The sequence below is a fragment of the Anopheles funestus genome, chromosome X (assembly GCF_943734845.2).
Source record: "Anopheles funestus chromosome X, idAnoFuneDA-416_04, whole genome shotgun sequence".
Taxonomy (NCBI): Eukaryota; Metazoa; Arthropoda; class Insecta; order Diptera; family Culicidae; genus Anopheles; species Anopheles funestus.
Window position 1 is genome coordinate 6,676,431 of NC_064597.1, and position 24,246 is coordinate 6,700,676.

At 37.0% G+C, this 24,246-nt stretch overlaps 1 protein-coding gene across 2 annotated transcripts in view; it reads left to right on the top strand.

The window, feature by feature from the left end:
* The window catches only part of LOC125768351 (uncharacterized), a 108,579-nt gene extending 92,018 nt beyond the window's left edge, over positions 1–16,561 (top strand). For both annotated transcript variants that reach the window (XM_049435875.1, XM_049435884.1), the window contains one exon: positions 10,515–16,561. The gene's annotated coding sequence lies outside the window, so the exon portion shown is untranslated. The remainder of the gene's footprint in view (positions 1–10,514) is intronic.
* Positions 16,562–24,246: the final 7,685 nt, after the last annotated feature.

Here is a 24,246-nt window from a genome sequence, read left to right on the forward strand (position 1 = left end):
CAATATTAACAGCTATTGGCTGTTGAGATCGTGAAGCAGCCAGACCATCATCGTTGAGTGTACTGGAAAATGGTCATCCCGAACAAAAGCTTGTGCCCGTTTTTCTCGTTCGATTAGTTTTTGCCCCTACCTCAGTTTCACACAGCTGGTTTTGCACCCAACGTACCTGGTTTGGCTTGTTTGTGAGCGTAAGCACCTTGCTTAGCTTGGTTTTGCGTTTTGGAAGAAATAGAAAAAAAGAAAAAAATACCCCACAAAAAAACCCAACTGCTGGAATAAATAGTGGCAGACAGACGTAAGGCTGTTGCCTCGTTCGACGATATCTCGCATTAAAGTTCTTATGCCGAAAAATTTTGCCGTTCGACGCAAAGCTCATTTTGCGCTCGCACTCAAGCTGTGTTCTTCCTTTCCTTCTTTTTTTTTCTTTTACAGTCTGATCATAGGATTTGCCAAATCTAGCCAAGCGTCGCCAAGCTTATCTTATTTCTCTTGAGAGCAAAACCTCATTTACACTGTGTAATGGATTCCATTTCCAGGCCATCTTCTGGTCCCGAACCCGAAAGCATTCCGAGGTCCTGCCCAAAACCGTTAACGAAACTGATGGGTTGGAAGGTTCTCCGGGCTCGCAATTAGGTGCTCCTGCCCAGCCCGATTACTCGTCTTTGGAGCGTTGACATTTTTTGGCGTCCTGTGCTTTATATTCAGTTTTGGAAAATATTTTATCTCACTGACACCCTGAGTGTTGGAATGTTGATTTGTTATTTTAAAAACTTGACAAATAATTCATCATTCTTTTAAATAATTTTCAATTAGAGAGTCTTACTTCGTTGTTTTATTTTTGTCAATAAATAACTTCGTTTCTAACCTTCCATTTGTGTTTGCTTGATAACGCCATATGTTAGTATTTAATTGGCGTCCTACACAAACAAACAAACAAATAAAAGGTCAAGCCTTTTTACTCAATTCGCCCAAAACATCGGTAAAACCTGTTGAACTGACAGCTTGTTTGGACAGTAAAGAAAAGGACATATCAAAGTTCGCAAACATACAATCACATCTATTTCTTGAAGATCTTTTGTTTTTTTCTCCTCATGCAACAAAAGTTCCTACCGAAAACACGGTCACGTTCTATCGCTGACCAAACTAAAGCACGTGCTGAAGACTTTGTAGAGTGTCCATTCCCGATGATGGACAAAATCAGAACCATGTGCAAATATTGACCAGCAACGGGGTCAATGCCGGTATCAATTATACTTAACAAGATATGCGATACGCTGTCATTCACATCTGCCCGAGTGAAACATAAAAACCGACTTTAATTAAAGCTTGTACATTTTATTATTAGCTCAATAAAAGTTACATTTCTTCCATAACTAAAATTTTGCAAAAATTTATAAATGTGATAAATTTTAATGCCAATTTGTTGCAATAAGTTTCTTTTCACTCAAATAATGCTTTAAATTAAAAAAAGAATAAAAAATCAGAAAAAAAATTTCAACTTGAAAATTTCATAAGGCTTACCCCTTACGATTTTTTTGGGAAATTTTGCAAAAAAAATTAAATTGATTTATTTTAATGCCAATTGGTAGAAATAAGTTTCTTTTCACTGAAATAATGCTTTAAATTAAAAAAAGAATAAAAAATTATAAAACAAATAAAAAAAGTCTAAAAATATGAAAATTTCCTTCCAGTATTGCTTCCAGTATTGAGTATTTGTTTTACTTTGATAAATAAAAAACCATATCGTTAGGAAGTTTCTACAATACGCGGTACTAATACACGTACACGTACACTAATACTTCTAATACTTCTTCTTCTACTATTAATAATTTAATACGCACTATTGAACTAATACCTACTAATTAAATATTAACCTACTTACTAATACACATATATCGTTAAGTAATTCTTGTAATAAAATTTAGTCTAGTCTCAGAGCTGAATACGATCGGTTGTTCCCTGTCCACACGATAAAGAAAGAACACGCGCTAAAAATATCATAAAACATAAAGAAACCCCTGTACATTGAACTTTGCTGTCATTTTTCAGTTCTCTCCACCCGACCACGCGCCAGATGCAGCACGTTGCATTTTTTGGCCCTGTGTTGAAGCCCTGTGAAGCGTACGGAGGGTGGAGAGCAGAAAAAAACACAGTAACCACATCAATCATTGTTAGTAAATACAGCAAACCATATCGATCTGACATCGCAAGTACCGTTTTCCGCACCTGTTTTGAAACTTAAATGCGATGAAACGAGCGATAAAATGTTTTCCCGGAAACAGCCGGAAACATAAGGGTGAGTGGGGAAGGGGGTGAAGTAAAAAAAAACACATTACAAACAACCCCATGCATCGGCACAGCCCAAAAGTTCCGGTTTTGCTAGCGGTGAACATAAAATGACATAAAATAAAATAAACACAATCAGCCATAACTGACCGCAACAGTTGTTCTTCTGAATGACATTTCGACAAATAGTAAACTGCTGGCAAAGAGAAAATAAGCACGCGAAAGAGAAAGAGAGAGAGAGAACTAAAGAGAGTGAGAAAGATGGATAAAGTGATGGGCCGAGCAAAAGGAGTCGACCCCTGTGGAGGTAAAAAAGCACAAAGTGAAATACTTATCGCTCACATAAATCCTGTCCAACCCCTCGGGGATCGGGGACCATTGCGTATCGGGGGGTGGGGGGAGGGAGAAGGCGTGGTGTATATTTGCAGCAAAAGGTAAAGCAAAAAGGGGATGATGATGGAAATGAATGGTAGTATGGTCTAAGTGAACTTTTTGATCCAGCTTGAAAGTTCGGTCAACGCGACCAGCCCCAGGGTCTGTCACAATATTAATTACCTGTGTTTGAAACTTTGCTACATGTGGTTTTCTCCACGTCTGGGAGAAGCAAAAGGCGTAACAAAATTAATTTGCCGGAACGGGAAACAAAAAAACACAAACGATTCTATTCTGTACCGGACCTTCCTCAATGTGACGTGTACGGGCGATGTTTTCTTCGCTTAAAATAGAAATTGTGAATATAAATAAATTAGTTTTGCACTTCCAAATTATTCTGATGATTTCGTGGTGTGGATAATAACTATCAAAATTTCAAAATATACATATTTTTATTCTGTTATTAGTATTATTTCCTATAAATTATACGTATCTTTTCTAAAACTACTAGGCGCCTCCATCGAATCATTTTCAGTATAAAGTACTAGGCGCCTTCATCGAATAGCTTTTAGTATAAAGTACTAGGCGCCTCCATTGAAGTATAAATTTATTCTATTACAATTCAAATAGAATTAGGCCAGCAAGAAACGTAAAGAAACGTCAATAAAACCTCATTGTTACATTATCTCAACAGTAGAAAGTTCATTAACAATTAAAATCACAAAGGAGTTCGTTAAAAATCAATTAAATCGGAACTCTTCAATTTGAAGATCCAATATTAATTTCTAATTGCATTTAAAATACATCATTTTCATGTCATTTTTAAAGAATAGTTAAAAGTACTTAACTGTAACAACTCTCTTCATCTTCGTAGCCGTGTACATGTTTCATCGTGTTTCCACATCTGCTGATTTCAGTTAATTTTTTTTAACTGAATAAACAATCATATCACCACCAGGCAGGTCATCGTTCGTAACAGAATGGATGGAAACGATTGCAAAAGAAACAAATCAATAAAATTATGCTCACCGGTACTGCTCACGATGTGGAAACATTTGTAAAGCGGCAAAACGCTCCGGTTTTTGCATACGCATTTATGTAAATGTATTCCAGCTCACACCACTTTCCATCGGTGTCACCAATGCTTCTTTTTTTTTTGTTTAACAATCGATTACAAGTTCGAAAAAAAGCCCCTTGAATTGAACGATCGTAAACGCGCGATGTGGCTCGCAATTCGAGGTTTATGTTGGGGAATGAAAAATTTAAAACTCAAACACTTATACAGCTTGATTGGAAGGAACGGAAAACAAAAACGAATTAAATACGCACCCCCACATCAAGCTTCGCATCGAAATTGTGTTTTTGTGAAAGTTTCAACATGCGTAGTTCAACGTCTTCCTACACATTTTTCATGTACACAAAATGCGAAAAGTTTCATTTCTTGAGTATACATCCGTTTTATACTAAATTCAGATTGGTTTTTCTTTCATAAATGCAGCACGGAAGAAGGTTTTATTTCTGATGCTGATTTGATTTGATTTAAAAAGTTCACCATCATCAGGAACTTGTGTTTGTGTAAACGCAAAACTTATGTTTTATGTAAGTAAAGACACGTATAACAGTTGTATAACAGTTTGAGCCAAATTTGTTTTTGGTTTCTTTTGTGCCCAAAACAAAGTACGTAACAAAACAAAAAATCAAGAAGAAATATTTTTGAGCATAAAATAAAAACATTAAGAATTAAAACCTAGTAAGTAGTTCCTATCGTTAAGGAATTTACATAAAAAAATATAAAGAGATGAGACCAAAGCATAATTAACTAAAAGTATAGTTCACAATCAAGTTTTCCTTTTCCCAATACTTCCTCGACTCAGCACTATCCAAGAATATTCTTCAGACGTTCTTCTAAATATCTCTTTTTCGGTTTGATCTAACCATTTCGGTCGAAGCGGGCAAATGCAGACGGAAAAGTGCACACACATTCCGAACAATCAATTGAATTTACAAACTTATGCAGCACAAACTCGATCTTTATTTCGTATATTCTTCGAGTCGCTTTGTTTGCGAGCAGCTTTTATCTCTTCTGCCATCTTCATTTCGTGTCTACGATGACACTTCCTCATAGATTTTCGTTCGTTTCCTTCTGTTTTACGCGGTTTTATCTCGTGCACGATAATGCATGCACTGTTGTTTTATTAAATTAATTAAATTCTCATCTTCCGTTTACCCGACCATTCTTTACCGACTCACATTCGTCAGCGCATCTCTTTTTAACCAAAACCAACAAAAAAAAGTGTGTCTATTTCCGGTACGGTGGCGCTCGGTTTGAAAGTACAAACCGTGTTTCACCGTGCCGGTTGTGAACTTCCTGTATATGTGCCGCTTTATATTTGCTAACACCGTACCATTGAGTTTCTTTCCCATTTGCCGTGTATACTTCTTGTCTTTCGGCAAATATCTTGCTATAGAGGTCACGTCTGGTTTGTGCTCGTTCCCAGCATTGACTTCATCCATCCGTTCGCAAACGCATCTGCTGCATTCGGTGGCTCGTATTCTATTTTACATACATCCTTTTCCATTTTTTTATGTGTCTATCATCCGTTTCTTGAAGTGTCTCTAACACTTCAGGAAACTATTTCAAAAGTGCAACAAAAATAAACATGATACTTAAAGCTGCTTCAAAGCAATTTTTACAACATCACTACTGAAAAGATACTAGAAACTCGTAATTGCCAATTTTCAAAATAATATTCCTGTTGAAAGCTTCTTTATTAGCCTGTCCACAACTCAAATCTTTTTCGTTCACGATTCTAACTTTGAAGAAAATAAATATCTTTGAATAGAGTATCTGTTAAATAAGAGAGTTAGAGTTAAGTTACCAAATGCTTTTTGAACCATTTTGAACCCGACCCAAGCAGCCCATACTCAACAAAGCTACATTTGAAGCGTATTAACCTAATAAATCGTTCTTCTTTTTTGCATTAATACGTTACGAAGTGGACGAAACAACCAACTCCATTGCGATACCTGCACCCTACAATTTGATGGCGCAGAGGTCCATTTACCGGATGTAATCTAAGCTTTACTATGATTGTTATAGAACATTAAGTTTTACGTTATCCTGCAATCCTAAGTTGTACGTAGTACTACATTTAACCGATGCTATTGGAATCCCTTTGGATGCTATTGAAGCCATTTCAAGCAATTTTTTTCAAATCCCGTCCGGACCGCCTCTCGCAAGGACTAACTATCCGTCCATGTGGTCAAATAAGTCTTGAAGAAGCAAAATTAATAATGTAAAACTGAGGTTTTATTTACTAACTTGACGTTAGTTGACAGCTCAACTCTATTTGAATTGAAATAGAATAAATGTACAGCTCAATGGAGGCGCCTAGTACTTTATACTAAAAACTATTTGATGGAGGCGCCTAGTACTTTATACTAAAAACTAATCGATGGAGGCGCCTAGTACTTTATTTCAAAAACTAATCGATGGAGGCGCCTAGTACTTTATTCCAAAAACTAATCGATGGAGGCGCCTAGTACTTTATACTAAAAACAGTTTGGAGTTATGGACAAGATGCGTATAATTCGTAGGAATAAAATAGGAAATAATAATAACAATAAAATAATACAAGTGGGGGCGATCAGGTGATGTATGTATTGAATATCGCGGGTTCCACCTGACAGAATCGGAGACCAAATCACATCTCTACCGTCCTCCGTTGAAAGGACTGACTTCATATTACCTATTACCCTGTTTTAAGTTTAATATTATATAAATATTTAACATTTTACTTGTTCTGGTCAATACTGTATGTAAGATTGTAACTGTGTTTTTTCTCTTCTGTTCCTTTAATGAACAGAAATGAACATAGTTTTAAAACACAATGCCTGTCGCAACACCCACAGATTCGACATGTCATTCGCTTCAGCACAATTATCTCTCATGCATGAAATGTTCGTCGCCCTGTCATGGCAAGCAGAATGGTATGGCCAAACAAGCGCAGGTTTCACCAATCCAGATCACTCACACCCTCACCCATTCCCGTTTCCTGATGGTTTCCCCACGACGAAAACGTACGTACGAGGCAAATATTACGAAATATGCGCGTTCAACGCTTCATTTAAATGCAAACTAGCATCAAAAGTGATGCCTGCTATGCGAGAACCACCGGTTATTAATATAAATAAGTCTCATGAATAAATGTTATTAACTGCGCTTTTAGTGCCCTGGTTGAAAGCACCGAACCGGCCAGACAGCCCAGAGCCCAGCAGTGGCAAAATTTGCAGTTTCCGTGCATTCGAGACACACACACACACTCTCACAAACACCCCACACGCGATAACGATGTAATCCTAGGCGCAACAACAAAGAACAGGTGGCCACCGAACAGGTGGTGCCTTAAGAAATGGGAATGAAACACAGTTGAGTGGTAAATCGGATATTAAAAGGTTTCGGAAGATGCTAGGCACTTTCGTGCCTGGGCGGTATTAACGTCACACCTCAATCCTTGCTACACGATCCTGGCCGCCATTGATTAAATGTGGCGATATAATATTGAAGGAATGCAACCAAACCCAAACCATAAATTTGTTATTTCCTGTATGATTTATCGTGCACAATTACAAAACCTTTGCCGCTCGGTCGAAAGAAGAACCTTCGGCCGGAAGAAATCATATGGCAGGGTCCGCCAGAGTGGGGTGTGGGCTGAAAAATGGACCAAAGCACCGTTCCAATTGGCTTTCAAGGATTTTAATGGAAGGATTTTATCACTTGTTGCTGGTCTATGGCGTGCATGCCTTTTTGATTTGCAAAGTTGCACAATAATTACTTAGCCAATTTTGTGACCGTTTATATTTATCAGCAAGCTACTGACATTATTTATGATTTCAAATCATTGCCTGCTATTTTGCATAAGTGCATCTGATAAATTTGTAGACAAATTTTTACTCGTACGTGCTGTGGTACTGCAGGGTTTTTATAGGTGTTTTCCCATTGAGCGTTGTATAAACTTAACACTAGAACTACCAAGCGTTTTAAGCGTTTTTCGTTTGTGGTTAATTTTTAAACAATTTCGAAGAGTTAGAGTATATTTTATTGTTTATTGCAGATCGTACTATAGAATATATATGTGAAACTCATGTTTGAACTACCTTAGAATTGTTTAACCCTAAAAAATTATTTGATGAAAATGAAGCGTTCCAGTCAAAATGACTGGTCCGGTAGTTCTAGTGTTAACACTAAAAGTACCAAGCGTTTTAAGCGTTTTTCGTTCGTGGTTAATTTTTAAAGAATTTCGAAGATTTGGAGTATATTTTATTGGTTATTGGAGATCATACCTTAGAATGTACCTTACACCTTAGAATATACCTTAGAACCCCAAAAAATAATGTGATGAAAATGAAGCGTTTCAGTCGAAATGACTGGTACGGTCAGTCTAGTGTTAATTTCCAATGGATTTGTGATTTTTTAAGATCGGTCGCGAAAACCCAGGAACCCTTGGGGATTGTGTCCGGGATGTATGCTGACAACCTTTCTGAGACATGGATACGTCGGTGACACACCTTTTCAGCGACATACTTGCGATCCCTGCGTAACGATAGCCGGAATATTCAGGTTTATACTTCCGGAATGAACCAATAATCAACAAAACCTATCTTTATCAAAATCGCCCAATTTTAGAATTCCCCAATTTTGGCGATTGTAGTAGAATTATTGTGAGCTATTCTGAAGGAGCAAGTAAATTGGGAATTTTAAATGGACAAAATGGAGTATTTAACACCCAAGATGGCCGGACTGCCATTGACCATTGAACAACTTTGGAATGCGTGAAAAGAATTAATGATTTAATTAAAAACAAACGAAGCTCATTTAGCTGGAGGTGAAGGGTAGAGAGCCTTTCAAAAACTAGCTGTCATCGCTATAGATATTCATAGAAATACATCAACACAGTAGGCGCCCGAAATGTTTCGTCGTGGGATTTTGCTTCCTTGTGGGTAAAATTGCTGAATTTCATTCGGTTTAAGCATGCCGCCTTTATCATTCCTACACGATTTTTTTTATTGTGTAGGAGTGATAGAGGCGGCATGCTTAAAATGAGAGAAATTGAGCTATTTTGCCCACAGGGTTTTGTTTGAACAATTGAGCTACTTTTGAGCAATTTGCTACTCCATGTCTGAACGAGGCGTTGAATAGATTATACCGATCGAAACTTCAAAATAGATTATTCAACCAATTCCTGACGATTGGACGAAAGGTGTATAGAATTTTCAATCGATTAATTTTAATTTTTAATTACTGACAGCCCCTCATCACTAGCATGCCTCAAATAAAGAGAATCCCTGCTAAATGTGTCGATTCATGGAAATCCCAGCTCGAATGAAATGTTTCACCACAGATTACCAACATCAGAAAAAAAACAAACTATCTCAACACAATCTTTCCCACAAAAACCGAACCCAATTACAACCATTTTGCTAGAGATAATCTTAACGAAATCAATCGCATCCAAAAACCCCTCCATCAATTGCACGGATAGATTTCAATCATTTGTAAAACAGCGGCAAGCTTTTCGCAAACCTTCAAGCTATTCAATAAATCGGAACGAATGATAGTGTCAGAAACGTAAAGTAAAAGCTACAAACGTACAAAGAAGAAAAAGGCACATCTTTGATCGATTTATTCTTGTTTTTCTTACATGCTAACCATCCAATCCAAAATCCCATCCGTTCGATGTCAGTAGCCTAGTGTAGCCTGTTGGCCCCCGAAAAAAGCGATACCGTTTTAAGCAGCAATCAATTTGATCTGCCCGTTTGCTACACGCCTGTATCTAGCAGGTGATGCAGGTGAAACGCTTCTCAATTTGCCCTTTTAGCGTAAGCTTGAGCAATGAGGCAGATAATTTGTTTTCTTTTTTTTATTTGAAGCTTCTCCGCTACGATTCACAAGCCTTGCATCACCTGTTGAAGCGATTTTGTATTGCCGAAACGAAGGTAGTAGTTCCTACAATGTGATAAAGTGTGTAGTGGCATGAAAAAAGGCAACGAAAAATGAGACAAACCAAGAAGATTGGAGCGTTTGGAAATGTAAAAGAAAAAACTCATAGCTTGATAAAGTGTTCTATCATAGATGAGTCTTACAATTTTTTTTTCATATATATTTATATGAGACTACTCTCATCATTACGCTGCCAGACTGAAATATTGGGAAGAGTTGCGTGAAAACGGAGCTAGGTTAGAAAGAAAATGGCAGCTTAAAATACCATTCAGCACGAACGCAAAGATAGATAGGGACGGTAAATGATCGAGGCATACAAAGATCACGGGAGCGAAAAGCGACGTCCATGACGTTCGTTCCGGCAATCATCAGCAGACCCTGTAAGGATGATAAATGGCATTCGCTTCACAGTAGGTGAGCGCTAAAAGCATTAAATCGGGATATTTTGGAACGAGTGACTCACATGTTGATTATGGCCAGGAACGTACACGCACGTACCATGGTATGAGAGGCGAGAGAAGTAACAAAGGAAGGTAAAGAGGGGGGAGGGTGAGAGGGAAGGAGGGAAGAAGGAAGAGGGGTAAGGGTATGTACGAAATGGTGAAAGATTATCGATTTTAAATCGGTTTTGCTGGGAGCTCTTGAAAGATGTTCTTCCAGCCTCGATGAGCTTCGGTGATGGAGAAACTTAACTCATGCAAGAATCAAAAGAGCGACTTGCAAAATTTTAAATATATATTTATATCTGTCATAACTTATAATTTTTACATTTTATGACAACTATTTGACAGGTGCGTAGTATTTGACAGGTGTCACTTACATTTTTCGTTTTCTTTTTTTTCTCCTCTTTCCATAGGATGACAGCTGCTGCCATCGCGTACTTCACAATTACATTCGCGGTTTCTTCTGAGTTTAAGTATTATTGAATGTTTTTTTGTGTGTAAAAAATATTCAATATATGTATATATAAATACAACTTCACTACAAGAACAGAAACACAGAGTAAGAAAAATAAAAAAAAACCATAAACAAAATTTTTACTTCCAACGATTCAACAATTTCAACAACAATCTTCAAGATTCGATCTCAAGAGGAAAACCCAAAAAAAGGTAAATGTGTTCCATCAACTTCGTTTTGTGCTTTTTTTCCTAAAAACTAGAAGCGAGAATTAGGAGCAAACAAAAAAAACCGAAACACACACCCGCACACCCCACACATTAACGCATCGTTTTGCAAAAACGAACGCGACAAACATAGCGAATTAATTTACATAAGAGGTTAAGAGATAGTCAATATTTATTCTATAATATTAGCGGTCCCGGTTTGGGATCGGATTAACAAAAAAAAAACAAGTAACTGTAAAGTTTAGTATGCATATTTGAAATCCTGCTTGTGAGATATAAATTACCGCAGCAAAACAGAAGTGAAAGTTGTGTGCAGCAGTGTGCGTGAAAATACAACAAAAATAAATCGCAAACACAAGCAAGAAAAAAAACCCAGTATATATACAGATATACATACAATTATACTTATTATACATTTTGCAAGCAAAAACATAAGACTTTCACTCGAATTTTACATCGATCAGTTCAGCATTTAAAGGGAAAAAAATGGTGTTGCATCGGTGGCAAAAAAACAAAAGCTGCTCTAGGACGCCCCATAATCATTATTGGAGAGAAGAAAAAAAACGAGTCGAGTCGAGTGAATGCGTAATTGATGACAATTCATTTTATATATTATGAGATACAGTTTTGCGGATAAATCAAATGATCGATCGGCGCATTTGGCAACAAAAAAAACAAACAAAATTAAACCAAACAACAAGAAACAAAATGAAGTAAAACAAAAAACACGAGAAAATCTTAAAACCCCATAAGTGTTTAAGTATGCGAGAAAGGGAAATGCGCGATGGTTACGTAGAATCGAGTATGTTAATGTAAAGCTGCTTTATGATGGTTATAGTTTAAAATAGTCGTGAAATCATTTTCAAGGTGCATACATAATCGAACAAAAGAAAAAAACAAATATTACACATACATAACTCAAACTCTTACGAATAGGGGAAGGTAAAATAGGCTTGAAATTATTATAATTAATGTAATTATGTTTATTATTATTGTTAAAAGAAAGAATGTTACATCTGTGAGCGTGGAAAAAGGTAGAAAAAAAGAAATTCAAACGCACATAAAACGGTGCAGAATTGTCTGTCCCTGTATGTTTCCGTGTTATATGCCGCAAACCTGTCCATCTCGGCATTCCAAAAATCGTTACGCATTTTCCAGCATAAATCTTTGTTTGCAAACAACCAAAAAAACAAAACAAAAAATACTGTACGCTTTTGCAATCCAAAACACGCGTGGTAAGATGTCAAATGTAAAATGAAAAATTGCGGCTAGGAATCGATGTATCAATGTGTACTGTTGTGTGTGATCTTCGATATGCTTCAGGCAGTTTGCGATGGGAAACGAAGAGGTAACTATTGCTAGCAATTAAATAATTAACAAAAAAAACAGATTCGCGTTTTTTCGGTTTTCTATTCTCGCGTTTTGTTATAAAACGGGTGTCATGTGTATAAAAAAAGGGGAAGTTTTGCACAAACTATTAAGTCTATAGAACACTATTATTAGCTAGCGTGAATGTTACTCGAGTTGTTGCGTGATGTGCGAAACAACAAAGAACGGTTAAATGGAACTGTGCGCAAAAAAAAAATGGTAATGGAAAGTCGGCATGTAACAAGAGCTTTGCCTGATCAAATTCGGTTCAATAGGTTGTACATCCATAGGATGAAGGATAGTTGCTATTTTTTTAGTGCAGCAAACAAAAAACAAACACACAAACAAAAAAACAAACGTCAACACGTCAAACGTCAAATGTCAAAAAAAAGGAAGAGTATTTGTCAAACGCTAATGTCAAACGTGCAATCGTTAGTGCGTGTGTAATGTGTAATCAACCAAAACAACAAAACAAAAAAAACAGCAGAACACTTCAAAGCTATTGGAATGTATGCGTTACAGAACGTTAACGTGTTAAACCTTATCCGGCAGCATAAAAACACAACGAGATCTTTTTGCTATCTTTCCTAACATGTAACTATCGTAACTGTGTGTGTGTATCTAGTGTAAAGCAAAACAAAACCAATGTTCCGGTCTTACCGTTCATGTCTTTTTATCGTTATTTCCGCGGGGGGAGGGGGGGAGGGGAGCCCCTGGTTGATGAGGATCTATTTTTTGATTACGTGTAATATAACGCAATATAACGCGTAACGCAAAGGGACACATAACAGCATCAGTATAAGGACACGATATACTGGCTGTAATAGCTGTGAAATGGATAGATTGTTTGTGGTCTCTGCAACTTGTGTTTTCTAACAAAAAAAATCTGGTTTAAGCTAACCTCTTCAATGTAATGCCAATGCGTTCGTTTAGTGGACGAAGTTGTTCTGTGTGTGTACTAAAGCAAATGACAAGAGAAAGTGCTCGTTTTCTTTTGTTTTCTTTTCATTTGTATTTTAAGTTCGTTAGATTAAATTTGACGTTTACGATCTCAGTATACGCTGAGCGTTTTTTTTTTTTTCATAAAGTAAAATTTAGTAAAAATAGTCAATCAGTCCTATTCCTTCCATACCTGCAGAGAATAAAAAGATCGTTAAGTTTACGTGTCTCTAAATTGAGCAAATGTCACTATTAACACCTATAAAATCTATCTTCAGAGCATAAATTAAATACCATATTAAATATACCGATACGAGACACAGAAGCAACCGAAGATACTACCAGCGGTGGAAGTAATAATAACGCAAACCAATACTACTCCAAAGAAGGATACTAGGCATCTTGCTCGGACATGTATGCTTATGCAACACGTGAAGTAATCAATCCAGCGCGACTAAACGTACCCAATTTTGCAATAGTCAATTACGTGTGAACCCCCCAAACAAAGAAAAAAACGATAGACAGCAAGCATTTTTTTGCAAATTTATGAAATAAAACGAAAAAAATGCAAACTCACACACACACACACACATATAAACGTCATCTGACAATGGAGATTGCAAAAGAAACCCTTTAAAGGCAAATCTACTGTTTGCGCTAGTGCTATTAATAAATATTCCTACTTCTACTCATCTAATTGCTGCTGAATGAAAGCAAAAAGAACAACAAAAAAACAAACATAAATTAAAAAATTACCACTCTGCATACCTAACCTAATATTCACTCCATGTGAGCATTAAACAATCGACCGTAAAGCGAATTTTCTGTCAATTTCTACTCTGAAAACCGAAAACCGGAAAATGTTTGGCTTATTGCAGCCGTATCGGACGCTTTGATATGGACGTATAGGACTGAAGCTGCCGCAGCCATTTTGCAAAAAAAGGGAAATGCCGGACAAAGCGTGAGGCAAAAAAGTATTTGAACCAAAAAGCCAAATAAAAAAACACAAAAGCAACATCGAGATTTAAGAAGAACAACAACAAAAAACCCCACGAAAGAACAGTGAAATACAATCCTATCACCTTTATTAAAGTGTGAACATATGAACATAATGATGAGAAGATATAACACTAAACAAATAAAAACAATCCCTGAATTATAAATACATAGGTACAAACGTCAGGGTAGCTACAGAAGAATTTTTCCCCTACCAGCTCCAACATCGAACCGGTAGGAAAAATGATTAATCCGGATGGCTATTTAGCGTGGTATATAGGAGCAAACGACAAGGCATCCTGCTATCGATTCCAACGGTCACAGTCACGCTTGGTTTTGACCAGACTCCATAGTTTATAGAGATGTGTATGCATTTTGACGCGATTGACTACTATTTTTCTTAGTATTTTTCTAGACAGAATTATGAACTATTATACGAAATCAAGATACAAGGGCCATACCGTAATGGGGGGGGGATGTATGAGGAAACCGTGTAGGAAATATGAAATACATACAAACAAAAAAAAAGTTACAACGTAAGTTCTAACCCGTAGTCGTAACGAGTCAATCCGCAGCGCAATTACATTATACACAAACAGCAAACGGCTAAAAACCACTTGACACCGATAACGGAAAATGCATACAACCTGACAGAAATCTCGTTTTCCATAGGCTGCTATGATGCGGAAAGTTACTCCGCACGGAGCCACACACACACTCACAGACAGGAACATAGTATTGGACGTAGGTAGTACAATAAATTTAATTGATACTACAATTTCAACACAATCAGCTCATTTCTTTATATAAAATTTTAATACATTTATTTTAATGGGATTTCTAATCAAAGTATAACAGAGTCGTAGTCATTTCTAGATTTTGTTCAAGTTGAACTAGATTCTTCAGAAATTCGACGCATTTTCTTGAAATGGATTTCAATGTGCAGATTTTCTATCTCAGTACATCCTAGCTTAATTTGAACTCAATCAGGAAAATAATTACTTGTTTATTTCTCCTCAACAAGAATAGCCCAAAAATAGCTCAAAAAACCATAGTCAAATGTATTCTTACAGAACTTATTTTTTCTTGATAATTTTTTATTCCAATATTTTTTAAGAACGACCAGATTTTGTTTTCTACTAAATGAGCCACAAATTTTGCAAGAAAAAAAAGAATAGTACATGCACTGATGCATCTGCAGCAACAGATATACATATCTGATAGGAAACAAAACCATGACTCTAAACCAAATATGTCAAGCCGAGAGCAGAGTAACACTCGTATCGATAAACCGGAAACAAATATGATGTAAACTATATGAAACACAACTAAAAGCTTTAAATGTTGTTCGAACGTAAATAATTTACCTATTAACAGAAAACCAGCGAGACGTAAGTGTACGGTGCGAGCGGATCTCGCATTACGGTGAACTGGAAATCGGTTGAGTAGAAAACCAAACGGTGCGGATCAAAGGGCTGGAGGTCAGGATTTATGAATGATTACTTTTTTTCCAATAAAGAAAACCAAAGTGCAAAAAAAACCAACCGTTGTAGCGCCAGAAAGCTGCAGAACACTTTCTGCAAGGTACACACACACACACTCACACGCTTCGCCTGAATGAAAAAGGAACAGAATTGGTTCGACGCTCTTCAATGTTTAGTGGCCTAACAAAACACAGATTAGCCCTCCGTCTTTGCGAGTTTGATGCCGATTTCCTGGCAAAAAAAGGTCCCAATTTTACTGTCCGCCACCGATAGAAATTGTTTATATATTTACAATCACACTACAATTCCCGTTACTGTCAGAACTCAAATATTAAAAAAAAAAAACAAATTTTAATTTTTTTTAAACTATTTTTTTCCTACTGTTTTGTGAAAATTTTTTAATCGATGCCAATTGATATTATCTCATTGAAAAGAAGATTCTAAAAAAATACTAAGAAGAAACTTCTCATTATTTTGTTTTCCGACACCACAGCATAAAATTATTCTGTTCCAACCTTAAGTGATGGTTTCACTTTTTCAAAGTACCCATACCGAACGAGAACCATAGTGCAACGGTAAAGAAATCGAAAATCTAACTCGAAAAGATAAAATAAAACAAAACAAACAAAAAACCAATAGCTGGAAAATGGGAAATTTTTCAAGTGCGGCAGAAGAAGAACAAAAGAAAATGAATCAATCGTAACACAGAACCGTAAACGCAACGTAATACACAATTTGCAATAGATAATTAAACGCATAGAAAACCAACATATGCAATTACTAAATGGCGCTAAAAACAAATAATAACTGTGGCAAGTGCTTAGGATAGAATACAAATGAAGCAACAACATAAGAAAAAAACTAAAACAAGAAAAAAAAACACAAATCTATAGCAAACAAAACTGGTAGGAAAAAAAACAAGGAAGGTAATAAAAAACACACACAAAAACACAAAAACAAAGTAAAGCTAAACATGCGTGAACAAAAAAAAACACACACACAAAACAAAAAATCTTTTTCAATGTTTCATATCTATAGGTGGAAGAATTCATATATACATATATACATATATTTAACTAAAAAAAAATAAAACATAGCAAACAACAACAAAAAAAAACTGAAACATACAAATGAACGATGAAACTAAACTAAGATCGATGTGAAGACCAATTTGAGAGCGACTGCAAAATCTAGATCTCATGCGAAGGTGTCGAACTATTCGAAATCTTATACACGGAAACACGTACACAAACACCCACACAAAATTACACGCATTTATACAGACCAACATGCTGGATGGTGCAGGCTATCAGCAGTAAAAACGATTAACGAAAGCTAAACAAAAGACAACGCGGAAAAACCCCCAATTAATACAGACACAACGATCTAGAGTAGCGACAAGAACGAACTCACTTGAAACATTGTAACCATCTCGCATTGTACGGCACAACGCGGAAGAAAGTGCAAGCGAAACGAGTTTTTAAAAAGACACCGAGAGAAGACAAACCCCAAGTGACGGAAGGCTTTAGCGAAAGTTTAACGAACGAAACACTACAATTCTACCAAACTATCGAACGAACCTAACAGCGAAAGGAAAACGAAAATCGAAAAACAAAACGATGGAGCAAAAACGGGGCCGGCGAAGGAGGGGAAAAAAATAATTGTCAAAAATCTAGGAAAACTAAAGGGTTAAAGGGGGAAACCATTTTGCACGCATGTTCCTTCCTCACAGCGATGAACGATTAGCTGGGTACGCGGATGAATCCGAGCACAAATCTCGACATATCACTTCAGAAGCAATAATTCTGCCACCAAGTGCTTACCTCGAGCCGTTTGCGTAGAAAGTCTCGAGTACGGAGCTCCCTTACTACCCTTAGACGCAGCGTCAGTGCTGGGAGACGAACAAAACAAACAAAAAAGGAAAGAAAGTGTCTGTGAAACATGTGAAGCATATCATTTCAATCGCTAAATTAAGAGGAAAATTTCACTCAAGCTTCTTGAAACGCTTCTGGTCAATTACAAAACAAAAAAATCCCATAAAAATGTATTTGGATGTTGTAATGCTTTTATGAACGTCACAATTACTTCTGATTATCTAAATTTATTTTATATTTATTTGAAAAAAAAACCCACCTTGATAGAAAAGGTTTGCCAAGAGAAATACTGTGTCTTTGCCGTTAAATGGAAAACTGTGAAAAGCGTGTGTTTTCCCGCTAAAATGCTTCGAGTCACCGGTTCATATGGTTACTAACCAAGGTACTGAAATATTTCACCATTGAAATATTTCAACACTGCAATTCGGAAGACTTGTTTAGAAGTCATTCTCTGTTTCTTGGATACTTAACAAAAAATGTATGTAATAAAAAAGCGACAAATTTGTCTGATTTTTCATGCAACTACCATGCCATCTACTAGTTAAGCAACCTATCAGTAGTCAATGTATAGTAGTTGTCTATATACTGTAAAAATTTGACAACTCTATCACTTTATTTGAGGCCGCAATGGCTGGAAAAGTGAAGAAGGGTTGAATTTGTTAAAATCGCCTTCTCCATTTGGGACACTTCATGGCGATCGGATATGATCGTGGAACCTTTTAAAATATCATGATGCGTCTGGAGATTGGCGAATCCATCGTTTTTGAGGACTGCTTCCGGTCTTCCGATCGTACTAAGCCGGTCCGGAGGATGTCAATATGGGCAAACTCTTTGATGTTATGTACACTTCTTTGGCCAGGTGAACAGTGGGTAACCGTCAAAAATAATTTGGCCAAAAGTCAGCTCAATTCATTTGAAAAAAGTCACTTTTTACCAACGTCTTCCTGTAAATTATTGTTCCATTAACACAATTTTCCCCTGGCGAAAAAATCCAGCAGAATAATGATGAACTATCATTTCCATTCCATCATTCCAACGAATGCGAAGGAAAGATAATAGTTCTATGGAAATGTTTTCAAGTTGTTAAAGAAGACCAATTTGTAAGCTCGACATAAATAGCTAATACATACAGACACGAAATGAATATTGGGAGGGAAAAAACAAACAGGAAACATGTTATTCTCCACTAAAAACCTTCATCGTAGGAATCGTAAATTTATAATGATTTTTTTTCTAAATGAGAATTCACGCTCCTCCGGTGTAAAGTATCCAAGTTAATAATCGTATTTTCCACCCGGCAATAAATAAATTGATACATTGCTGCAATAATGGTTTCAGCTGGTTTGAAGTTCCTTTCCGATGGAGGCGCCTGGTACTTCATATTTAAATACTTCCCAGAGCGAAACGTTGACCGGCAAACGAGTCTGGCAAATGTATTTAACAACGCAACGACTGTATTGGAAAGTTGAAGAACCTCTCGCCTAACGTTACCGATGACTAACAGTCCGTATTATCCATCGGTAACTGCTAGTTTGCTCGGTATCTTCTTTAAAAACCCACAACAGAGAGACACACGTTAGAAGCATGAACAGTGGCTATCAATAGTGTTGTCTATTCATAGACAAAGGGGTTATTGTTTTACGCACGCTATCACTTATTGGCAGCAAATTGAATTACTATGACCTGCTTTGGTGGTTATTTTATTATTATTATTTTTTTTTTGTTTTTTGTGAACAGCTGGAGAAATGCTCCTTATTTATGAGCACCATGAAATAATACGCTATTCGCGTGAGTAATAACTGATGACGTGACAAGCTGGTACAACGATAAGCGGTTCAGCTTGGTCGATTTTTTGGATAGAAATATATTCTCCAAATGTTTCACACCCGTAAAAGGTGTCGATCCGAAGGAAGGAATGCTAATAACCAAATTAAAACATCATCCATTTTGTTTTTCATTTCAACCCCTAGATTTCCCTGAATTTCCCCTCAGCATTTCCCAATAAAGAAAAAGCTGAATTGATCGATTCATCCGATGCAGTACACCAGCAAACGAAGAAGAAGAAAAAAACAACCAGCTCCATGGTTCATAAGTCTGAATACGAGCTTTTAATCACGAGATGTTGGTGTACCATCCAGAATGAGCACAAACAGGTGAATTAAGCGCGAAAGCAGAAATAAATAACAACCATTTAAAAACAAACAAGAAAGCAAGTGTTATACAAGTGTTTATCACTGACAACAACAAAAATAACTGACCGGCAAAACAAAACCTTTAAACTAAAAGACTAAAGACTAGATGTAAAATGCAGGGTTTGGAGAGTTGAACACGGGACAACACCCTTAGATACAGGGGGGTGCTCATAACAAAAAAATTATACAACAGATACATTCACACACAAAGAAACAAAAAACTAAATGAAAATGACATGAATATAAATTTATATTTTTCTACAAAGCATTTTCCCTTCACCGGGAAAATGATAATCCGGCAAATTGCATCGTAAACATCTCGGCAAACAAAAGGACTAAAGATGAACATACATCAACAACGCACACATGAAGCTGACTAAAGTAGGGCTACTCACCAAAAACACAGACACGGACATTCGACGGACAGTCAGGTGTTTGATAAGCAATCACGTGGCTTGCTAATAATCAGTACAGGAGTATCTTCAGTAATATCCCTTAAACTGATAAGGGAGTTAAAGGGACAGAAAATCAACTTGGTTTTTTATTAATCAATTAAGTGATTTATTGATAGAATATTTTATTTATTGTCAATTTGATTTATAATGTGCATTTATCTGAGTCATTTCATCTTGAAAATATTTTCCTTTGAGAGAATATTAGAGATTCCTATCAGTAGAAAATATTCTTCCAATAAGGCTTCTTACAGCAGATTTTCGTCCAAGGAAACACGTGTAACATTTTTTTGTTTTTCTAGCAAAAAATACGATAGTTCCTTCACCTCAGTGAAAGTTAAAGTTGCGATGTTTGTTAGACAAACAGAAGTATTTAAAAGGTGTTATAGCTTTCTAGAGCAAGATTACTCTATCACGATTAGGGGAAAAGTGGCAAAAGAGCATTACCGTAAAAAAAAAGGATGGAACGTTACCATCCTTCCGGATGACAACACCTTCACGCAAAAAGGGGATAATGAGTTTCTCCTGCCTGATGTACTTCAAGAAGAAGACGTAAACGCTGGTAATAACGTCGACGAAATTTCCGCGTATCAGCGCTTCAAAAATGGTGCCGTTGGATGAAGGAAAAAAGTAAAGCAGAAAACTGGTATTTTACGTTGTGATCGGTACTCCACATGGCTGGCATATCTCAATCGATAGCGACAACACACAGGAAGCACATTTACGTGTGTCAATGTTCGCAACATTATCTACACGAATATGCTAACATATAACTCTCTTCGTGCTATTTCCAGACGCAACTCAACAGTTTTGACATACGGAAAATGCTATTTTTTTTAAAGTAGCTTTATTAGTATAAAGACTTACGTGAAAACTCGTCTCAACGAGTGCTGTTTGGAGGATTTTAGTTATCAATTAATTATGAATGTCTAATGTCACATCTTTCAAACGATTTGAATTACCTGGAGTCATTTGAATAAAAAATCTCCAATAAAAAAAATCTGAGCAATAGTTAAGTATCCAATTCTGCAGCATTTATGAGTCCTCAATCCTTTCTAATTGGAACTCCAACTCTCCTCCAACCACTTGGTAACGATATCCAATCTTTCGGTTGCATTATTACATGCCTGGATGAAGCATACAAGTTAGAATGTTTGAGCCATGTACGGCTTATCGCGTGTGGCCGTCACCGCCAAGGCAATGCGGAAGCAGGACACACATCTGATAAGGATACAAACGTTCCAGCAAAACCTTCGGCACGGCCAAACGTATCATATGCATACACCGAACCGAGTACTGAACCTTATCGTTGCCACACTGAGGCAACGCAAGGCGAACCCGAAACCAGGTGTCTCTTACTGAAGCGTTTGCTCCTTTTCGTGCGCTCTCCCTCCGAAACGAAGAAGTACTGCTAGGCAACGTGCCAAAGCGACGCCCATGATTTAAAGGTTATTTTATATAACGTGGTTCGCTTCCGTTTTGCAACATGCTCGTTCTACAAAAAAAAAGCACACACACACACCCAAACTCCAGGGAACACACATTGGACGTACGAAAATCAGCATTAGAGCGGAGTAACGTTGGGCTCATTATTATTCCATTCGAGAATATGCAATCTGATGTACTGAATTTTATAATGGACTTTAAAATTACAATCACATCCATATCCAGTGCACGAGTGCTGCAAACGAATACGGGGAGCTGTTTTGCACCGGGGGCCGTCATTTTTAGCCCATAACACTTTGTGATGTGAACACAGAGAGAGAGAGAGAGCGAGCACGGCGAACGATTTATTTGGTGGGATCTTCACTTGGTTGAAGCATACGATAAGGATGTTAGAATTTTCCTAATCCACTTCTGCTTCCTAGACTGCGCTCTGCCCTATTTCTCCCATCTTCCTCCTTGTGTACTTCTTATTTTCATGGGGTAAAATAAAATCTTTTCGTAATCAAACATTCTGCCAGAGTCATAGCCAAGATTCTGCTCCATGGATGGCACTATGGAAATGAATAATCGTGAAATATTACATGAACAGAAAAAAACAAACAAAAACTCCCCCAAACACGTTGGCTGGTTTCCAAAGAACTCCGGAACTTCATTAAAAACATGTTAAAAGACGATCCGTCACCAAGGAAATTGCAAACAAACAAAAAATGCAAACACAGTAAAACAGAAGTTTGAAACAAAACTACATCAACCACATATAGAAAACTGATTTAAGGAAAAGAAACAAAAAAAAACAGGACAGGAATCAGAGAGAAGAAAAAAAAACACATAAAAACGTGACACAAATGTGATGTGACAAAAGAACGAAAAACGCGAAAGAAACACTGACGAACAAAACAGAAAAACAAAGAACGACAGACAAAGCAACACTAGTAGCAAAAAAAAAAACATGGCATATACACCAACAGAAACAAAAACAAAAAACACAAAACGAAGAATCCTAGAAATGAGAGAGAGAGAGAGAAAACACTTTGCAGAAAACAATCGGAATCTCTTGTGAGAAAATATAATTTTGTACATCATGTCTAATGCAGGTATTAACGTCTTCCTATGCTATGCTGTCTATTATTACGAATAAACATAAAATGAAAGATAGTAAAACCATAAACTGTGGGATAAAATGTAAGCAAACAAAAAAAAACAAAACTTGAGATATTAAAATTAATGAAATTATTAATAATGATAAACCATGTTTCGTGGGTGGAAGGTGTATGAAAGAGGAAATACATATTGAAGAAGACCACCCACTAAAAATAGATAACGAAGTGAAGAGCAGATTTAAAGAAGAAAACAAAAAAAAAGAATGAAAAGTAAAGAAATAGAGAGAGAGCGAGAGCGGGCGCGTGCGGGAAAGAGAGAGTTATTAAAAGTCATGAAACAACAAATATGCGAGAGGAACTATTATATAAAAATATACATTTCAACAGGCAGGCGATGTGAAAAGGTGCACCGTTAGGATGCTTCTAGGGCAGGAATGTTACATGGTAAAGTAGTGTAAAAAAAAACAAAACAAAACGATACAACCAACAGAAATGAAAAGTAGCTTCAAGCGAGTACACAATAATGGTAATTCGGCTGAATGAATTAAATAGATGCAAAGATATTGCAGGAGTAAACGGCACACAGTACACACTGGCTGCCATTTCTCCCAGCAAAACGCAACTAACGCCGATCGTTGCAAACACATACACACACACACAACAATATGGCGGCGCAACATGGCGGTGTGTTTTGTATGGTGCGTTTGAATCGCATTCGACATTCGGGATTTCGGTGTTCCATGTTTTTTCGATCCCAAAAGTTTTGGCCCACTCCCGGTAACAAAACGGTAACACGCTGGATGTAGAACACAAATGGCATGCACAAAACAAAACAAACAAGGACAAAAAAAACCCCATACGTAAACACACACACGCGCGCACGTGTACGTACTGCATTAAGTGCAGTATTTCCCGTGCACTCACACTAAAAACAAAAACGCTGGCCACCGCACTTTTCTGACGAACAAGGTGAAACAGTGACCGAAGCTAACGTATGGAGGGAAACATATTTATAGAAAGGTATATATTTATGGTAGATGGATGATAGAAACTGGATAAATAGGAACACGAGAGAAGAAGAAAAAACCAAAAAAAAAACAACACTGTGTGTGTGCGTGTGTACGGCCGTAAGAAAGTAAAGCCATCCATCGCCGGGAGTGAACTTTATGCAAAAAAAAAAACGGTGACGATACGAAACGAACAAAGAGAAAAAAATATATATGCGGTACGTGCGGCCACGCGTTGCACCCGTGTGGCCTAATGTTGGAAACGTTTTTTGGTGTCATATATACGCTGTCATCCCGGTTTTCCCAGGTCGCTACATCAATTGCGGAACTCGTGCGTGACAGACAGCTAGTTACAAGTATGCAACACTTGCAAATGCTACAGACTATTTTGGGGTGGAGCGAGGGGGGCGAGGGAGGAAGGGGAGATAAGGCTAGAAGCGAACGCAAAAGTTCTTATCGTGCAAAGCTTGGCGAGTAAAAAAAACCAAAAACCCGAAACGAATAAAAAAACACACACACAAACACACATTCAACCAAACCTATTCGAGGGCGGGCGAGAAACTATTGTTGTAACTGTAAAGATGTCAGAATAAAAAAAACAAAACA